This window comes from Hyperolius riggenbachi, chromosome 9, assembly GCF_040937935.1.
Source record: "Hyperolius riggenbachi isolate aHypRig1 chromosome 9, aHypRig1.pri, whole genome shotgun sequence".
In the NCBI taxonomy this organism is placed as follows: Eukaryota; Metazoa; Chordata; class Amphibia; order Anura; family Hyperoliidae; genus Hyperolius; species Hyperolius riggenbachi.
The window spans coordinates 159203939-159210975 of NC_090654.1; the positions used below are offsets into that span (position 1 = coordinate 159203939).

General features: G+C 40.8%; 1 long non-coding RNA gene across 1 annotated transcript; it reads right to left on the reverse strand.

Annotated features, from left to right (window-relative positions):
- Positions 1-1658: 1658 nt before the first annotated feature.
- LOC137531769 (uncharacterized) lies at positions 1659-2717 on the reverse strand. Its single transcript, XR_011023739.1, has 3 exons — positions 2634-2717; positions 2104-2154; positions 1659-1729 (listed from the first exon to the last, which is right to left on the reverse strand). It is a non-coding gene; the product is annotated as an uncharacterized lncRNA (long non-coding RNA).
- Positions 2718-7037: the final 4320 nt, after the last annotated feature.

Genomic DNA, 7037 nt, shown 5'->3' on the forward strand with positions numbered 1-7037 from the left:
CACCTTACATATTTTCCTTATGGTATTGTGGATGGTTCTAAATGCTGTACCACTACTAGAGATGTCCCAAACAGTTAGCACGTGAACTTATACGCACAAACAACGCGGGTTTGCATCGGATCGCAAACTTTATGCGAGTTTGACCCGCCCCGTATACTACATCATTGGGCTAAACTTTGACCCTCTACATCACAGCCAGCAGACATATGGCAGCTAATCAGGCTGCACGCCCTCCTGGAGCCCCCCCCCCCCTATGTAAGGCAGCAGCATCAGCCATGTTCTCACTCTGTGTGCTGCTGTTTGAGTGAGAGAAGGAAGGGAGGTTGCTGCAGAGATAGGGAAAGCTTAATTAGGCTCTTGTTAGCTTGCTCCTTGCTAATATTTGTTGCTGAAAAGCACCACCAAAACAGCTCTTTTAAAAGCTAATGTTCTTGTGATTTTTTCCCCCTTTAGTGTGTGGCCCACTGACACTGCATATACAGTCCTGATTGTCGCAGCTGGTTCTTGCTAATTGCTTTACTGTGCCAGGCCCAGCACATTCAGTGCCTAGTGTGACTGCTGCACATTGTATTATAATACCAGTCACTGCATACCTTTCACTGCACCTGTGTGACCGCACGCTGTTTTATATAGCAGTCACTGCATCTGTGTGACCGCACGCTGTTTTATATACCAGTCACTGCATACATTACACTGCACCTGTGTGGCCGCACTCTGTTTTATATACCAGCAGTGAGTGCATCCATTTTCACTGCACCTGTGTGACTGCACATTGTTACACCCGCAGTCACTGCAACCTTTTCACTGCACCTGTGTGACTGCACATTGTTATACCAGCAGTCACTGCATACCTTTCAGGTAGTGACAGGTGCCCCCCAGTTTAGGTATTGACAAGTGTCCCTCAGTTCAGGTAGTGACAGGGACCTCCAGTTCAGGTAGTGATAGGTGCCCCCAGTTCAGGTAGTGACAGGGACCCCCAGTTCAGGTAGTGACAGGGACCCCCAGTTCAGGTAGTGACAGGGACCCCCAGTTCAGGTAGTGGCAGGGACCCCCAATTTAGGAAGTGACAGAGACCCTCAGTTCAGGTAGTGACAGGGACCCCCAGTTCAGGTAGTGACAGTGACTCCCTGTTTAGGTAGTGACAGGGACTCCCAGTTTAGGTAGTGACAGGGACCCCCAGTTCAGGTAGTGACAGGGACCCCCAGTTCAGGTCAGGTAGTGACAGGGACCCCCAGTTTAGGTAGTGACATGGACCCCCCAGTGTATGTAGTGACAGAGCTTGATAAAATGGGGGAGAAACCGAGAACCCAATATGGTGCAGTATGTTAATATGGAGAGATATGTTGTGAATAAATGTGATGATTATACTCACAAGGGTGGGTCGCCACAAAGGCAACCACTGGACAGGCCGGCGGGGAGAATTGTAACCTGACCCCGCTCAGGTTTAAAAAGTCGCTCTCTGTAAATAGGAGAAAATGGGGATACACCCCTCCACCAAGGGTGGACTAGATAATATTGAAATACTATAACAGAGGTGCCAAGCAGAATAAAATTAGTTAAAATTGTTAAAAAGGGGGAAGTGGGTGGACTCACCTCCCTTCTGAAAAAAAGGCCGGACAATGGACAGGTTACTTACAGTCTAAAGTAACATTTATTAGTAACTCCAAAAGTGCAACGCGTTTCACGGGTAACAGTCTTGCTTCTTCAGGCAAACGATTTTTGGAGGGTGCTGGGGAAGGGAAACAAAAGGAAAAAAAGGGGATTGCCAGAGGAACACAAATACCAGGCACCCGAAGGTGCACCACAAATCTACAGCAATAAAATATGCAATTATGCATTTAACAGCAAGATATGCATACAAAATAGACTGAGAACGTGTGCAAGTAGCATGTATAAAGTGACAGTGCACATATCCATAATATAAAGGCAGAGTACGAGTCACTCTTAGTAAAATGATAAAACAGTAAACAAATGAATTTAAAACAGGGAGAAACAGAGAAAGGTTTCATTTTTAAAGGAGTGAGTGCAGCAGTATATTATGATAAAGCAAAAAGGCATACTAAGAAACAGCAGTGTTTAAAGGTGAGCAAATGCTCAACTTACCAAAATCAGGTCATGAACCAGGTAGAGCGCCTCTGTGAGGTGTGGGGAAAACTGTAAAACAAGATAAAACAGGAGCGCTCTATGGTACATTAACATTTTTATTGCTGTTAAAAAAGGATTAAGATTTCACTTACTAGATGTAAATGCTATAAAAGCATATCACCCTACATCACTAGTGAGGATTCCCTTTCTCCCTCTCCTTCCTCCAGTTCCCAATTGCTGTGGCCAGTAGCAGGGATGTTGAGTTGGATCTCAGACTTAGGGGGTTGGCAGGGTTCGTCGGGTCCTCTTTTACAGTGCCTGTAGCATCATTATGCGTTTCGGCGTACATACGCCTTCATCAGATGATGCCGCAAGCTATTGCACTGTTTAAATAAAACTGACTCTTTGGTCAGGTGCTATCATTGGGGGCGTGGTTAACCGATGGGCGGGATTATTAAAATTCCTTTAGGATTTGTTTAAGAAGGGACTATGTCCCTATGTAATAGAACGATTAATAAACTTCTTATTTAATTCACTTAGAAACTTACTGTGCCATGGGATCTATCGTCAGTATCCTGGATTAGGAGGAAATCCTTATTGTAACGCTGCTGGAACACGCTGGCTGCATAGTTGTTAGAGAGCCAGTTAGGATACTACATTTCCGGGTATGACGTCACTGCCCTGTCTGCTAAGGGCGGATGTGACGTGTCCGTGCAGCCTGCATTATGGGCGGAAGTATCTCGCTCAATAGGCCCACGTTAGGTAACCTAGCAACCTATACCCGCTCCATTGTAAACTATGGGAGCGATGTGGAGGCTTGAGTGACTATATAATTGCTGGACCTGAGGGAGACAGTGGCAGATGTCAATGTAGGAGGGGTTGCCCAATTTTAACAAACCTAATACTGGCCTCAGCAACTTACAAAAAAAAAACACAAAGTGACATATATCTACATCTAATAAATACACACAGTTACCATGCATATGTTCCCTATTATATTCATCGGCATGGATACAAAACTATGTAGATCGAAAACTGATCATTATCTGAACATAATTTGTGAATTACACCAATTAATAGATTACTTATTCAATCCAAACATAGCTGTAATGTATATGTTCTGCTCTGTCTCAAATTTATAAGTGACTGGAAACGCCCAGAATGGGGATGGGAGGTGGAAGCGACATAAAGGTCGCATGTTGATGACATATGGTAGTTGGGCGGTGCAGTACTGTGATCAATGTGGAAATAGGATGCAAACCTATGTGTATGATGTCGGATGGGAAGGGAAAGGGGGGGGGGGAGAGGGATATAGGCAAAGGGACTGGGATATGCATAAGTAACCACGTGCTCACTCCCATAGTGTACCTTGTATGGGTTGGTAGTGGATGGTGGAAAGCACATAGGATTGGAGGTGGCCTAAATCTTAAGAAAAAACAATAGGTGTGGTGTTTGTTATAGGGACGGAGGCTGGAGAAATGAAATGTAGAAAGGTTAAATAAAAATTGCACTTGGAATACCATAAAAAGTACATGTAAAGAAAATGCATAAAAAAATTTGTTCATGCCACACTATGCCAAATGTTGGATCCAAAATATACTGGAGAAGTTCATTCCAGCTAGGGTTAATGGTACAGGGTGAGAAACAGAAAACTGCTGTAATAATAGGAGTATGGATACAAAACTATGCATAATTGAAAAAATTTGTATGAAGCATGAAACTTGACAAAAATACAAATGATAAAATAAGTAAATGATCAATGCAAAACAAGTATAAGACAAATATAATAGATTCGAATAAAAGAGGACCATTTAAAATATATTTAAAAAAGATGATTCATTAAACTTTTTCTAATTTTTCATTTAGACCTTCGGGCGCTAGTGTTTTAAGAATTTGTATCCAGAACATGTCTTTATTCCTAAGGACCTCAAAAGCATTGTGCAGTGGGATGGATTCAATAAGCGTGAATTTGAGTGTTTGTGGATTGCAGTTGTGGGTGGAGCCGAAATAACGGGAAATGCTGTGAAGTGGATAGTTTTTAAATATTGTGCGCTTATGTTGTCCTATTCTGTTTCGGACAAGTAGAGTGGTTCGTCCCACATATTGCAGATTGCATGAACAAGAGATCAAATAAATGACATTTCTGGTTGAACAAGTACTATATTGTTTGATAATATACTGAATTTGGGTGGTATTAGATGAAAAGAAATCAGTGGTGTTGATGAAATGACAGGCAGTACATCTGAATTTCCCACAGGGAAATGACCCAGGGTTTGAGATGGGGGTGGTTTCAGTAGGATTAGGGATAGGTAGGGGTAGTTTACTAGGGGCCGATTAAATCCGACGTCCGATCGGGATTTGATTCGATTCAATTCGATTTGCCATTGCAAAACACATTTGTATGGTCTTTGTTAGTGCAAGGCATACATTTTATATTTTTATGGGTAGAATGTATAAAATAGAAGTTTTAAAGATTACCCATTTAAGCCATGAACAATCTCAACAACTAGAAATTTGTATTCTTTTTGGGCCTAAGGGAACCCAAATTTCCCCATACTAAAAATGCTATGTCAAATGTAATTTGACTTTTTAAAACAAAAGGTAGTTGCATATATTTAGCTTTATATGAGCAAAAAAAAAAATACTCCCTTAATACATCACTCCAGCTCAGTAAATGAATATCCAAAACATTATTTTATGTCCCTGTAAAGTCAGGCATGCCTTCAGACCAGCTGGTGTACAGTTTAACTTGTACTTTGCAAAGGCCTTCAATACAGTTCCCCACAACAGTCTGGTGCAAAAGTTGAGGATGCAAGGACCACAGGGGTCAGTACTAGGTCTAGTACTCTTAAATGTATTTATTAATGACCTAGTAGATGAAGTAGAAAGCAATATTGCTATTTTTGCAGATGATACAAAAGTTGAGGATGCAAGGACTGGGGAAGAGTGTGTGCATGGATAGGGAACTGGCTAATGGATAGAAAACAAAGAGTTGTGGTCAATGGATCATACTCAAAATGGGTGACTGTTAGCAGTGGGATCCCACAGGGGTCTGTACTGAGTCCAGTGCTCTTCAATTTATTTATTAATGATCTATTAGATGCAGTAGGCAGCAATGTTACTATTTTTGCAGATGATACAAAATTGTGCAGAATCATCAACTCTCAGGAGTGACATATTGCAACAGGATCTGGATAGGATGGCTATATGGGCACATAAATGGAAGATGAAATTCAATGATGGTCGTACCAATGATCTAGCACCATACAAAATGAACGGGATACAGATGGAGACATCACACATGGAGAGGGACTTAGAAGTACTTATTGACAACAAGTTAAGTCATCGTATTCAATGCCAAGCAGCTTCAACTAAAGCAAATACAATTTTGGGATGCATTAAAAGGAAAATAAATACTCCGGATGCTAGCATAATATTGTCCCTTTTTAACTCTCTAGTAAGGCCACATCTGGAATATGTAATTCAGTTCTGGGCACCGCATTACAGGAAAGATGTTGACGTTTTAGAGCAGGTGCAGAGATGAACAACAAAAATGATTAGAGGGATGTAAGGTTTCACTTACCTGAAAAGCGTGCTTATTTAGTCTGGAGAAAAGACGTCCTAGACAAGATCTAATTAACATGTATAAATATAAAAGCTTGTCAGATTAACTTTGTCCCTAGTTTTTTTGCAAAAGACTAGGTGACATCATCTGTGCATGGAGGAAAAACGTGTGAATGATCAAAATGTGGAATATATTGCCACAGAGAGTAGTAATGGCAGATTCTTTATCTGCATTTAAAGAGGTCTTAGATGCTTCTCCTTGTGTTGAAAGATATCCACAGCTTTAATTACTAGGTAATTGTAGGTTGTGTTCATCCAGGGATTTGATCTGATTGCTGAAGTCGGGAACACATTTTTTGTATTCTATGCTCAAAGGCAAATATTGCTTGCTTGGCAGTTGGAAAAAGCTGTTATTTTCCACAATGCAACAGGGTTTAAAGACAGCAAACTTTTAGGGCCATGGTCACTGTAGAAGGAGTTTCACCACAATGTCAGCCATACATGATGTTCTTTTCAAGAAAACTTAAGATTTCTTGTGGTAAAGGGAGTATCAGGTACTGATTGGAATAAAGTTCAATCCTTGGTTAATCTATTTTGGTTCCTGGACGTAGAATCTACGTCCAGGAACCATGCGCGCTACCGCGCGCTCCCGCGGCCGATCGTGCGCGTGCACGCGCACTCCCGGCCGCGGATTCGGTAGCCAGGCAATCAGTGAATCGGGCTATGGTGCCCGATCACTGATTGCTCTTTCCTGCTGAAAAAGCGACAGCTTCTCTCGGAAGCTGTGCTTTTTGTGGCTGTCACCTCCCCCATGCGTCGCTCTAAGCGTGTGTTACGCTTAGAGTGACGTCATGTAAACAAACTCATGGCCGCCATCTTGTGGCCAAAAAGTAATACTACAACTGAAAGTAAAAAAAAATAAAAATTAACACACATTTACATTATAAATCTATTGTTTACCTCCCACCCTCCCAAAACTACCCAAATAAAATGTTTACTATAAAAAAAAACATTACAATTAAAAAAAAAAACATGTAAATATTTACCTAAGGGTCTAAACTTTTTAAATATCAATGTAAAGATGAAATATTTCTATATTTTTTTTATTTTAAACTTGTAAATAGTGATAGATGCAAAATGGAAAAAATGCACCTTTATTTCCAAATAAAATATTGTCGCCATACATTGTGATAGGGACATAATTTTAATGGTGTAATAACCGGGACATATGGGCAAATACAATACGTGAGTTTTAATTATGGAGGCATGCTTATTTTAAAACTATAATGGCTGAAAACTGAGAAGTAATGATTTTTTCCATTTTTTTCTTATTCTTCCTGTTAAAATGTATTTACAGTAAAGTGGCTCTTAGCAAAATGTACCCCCCA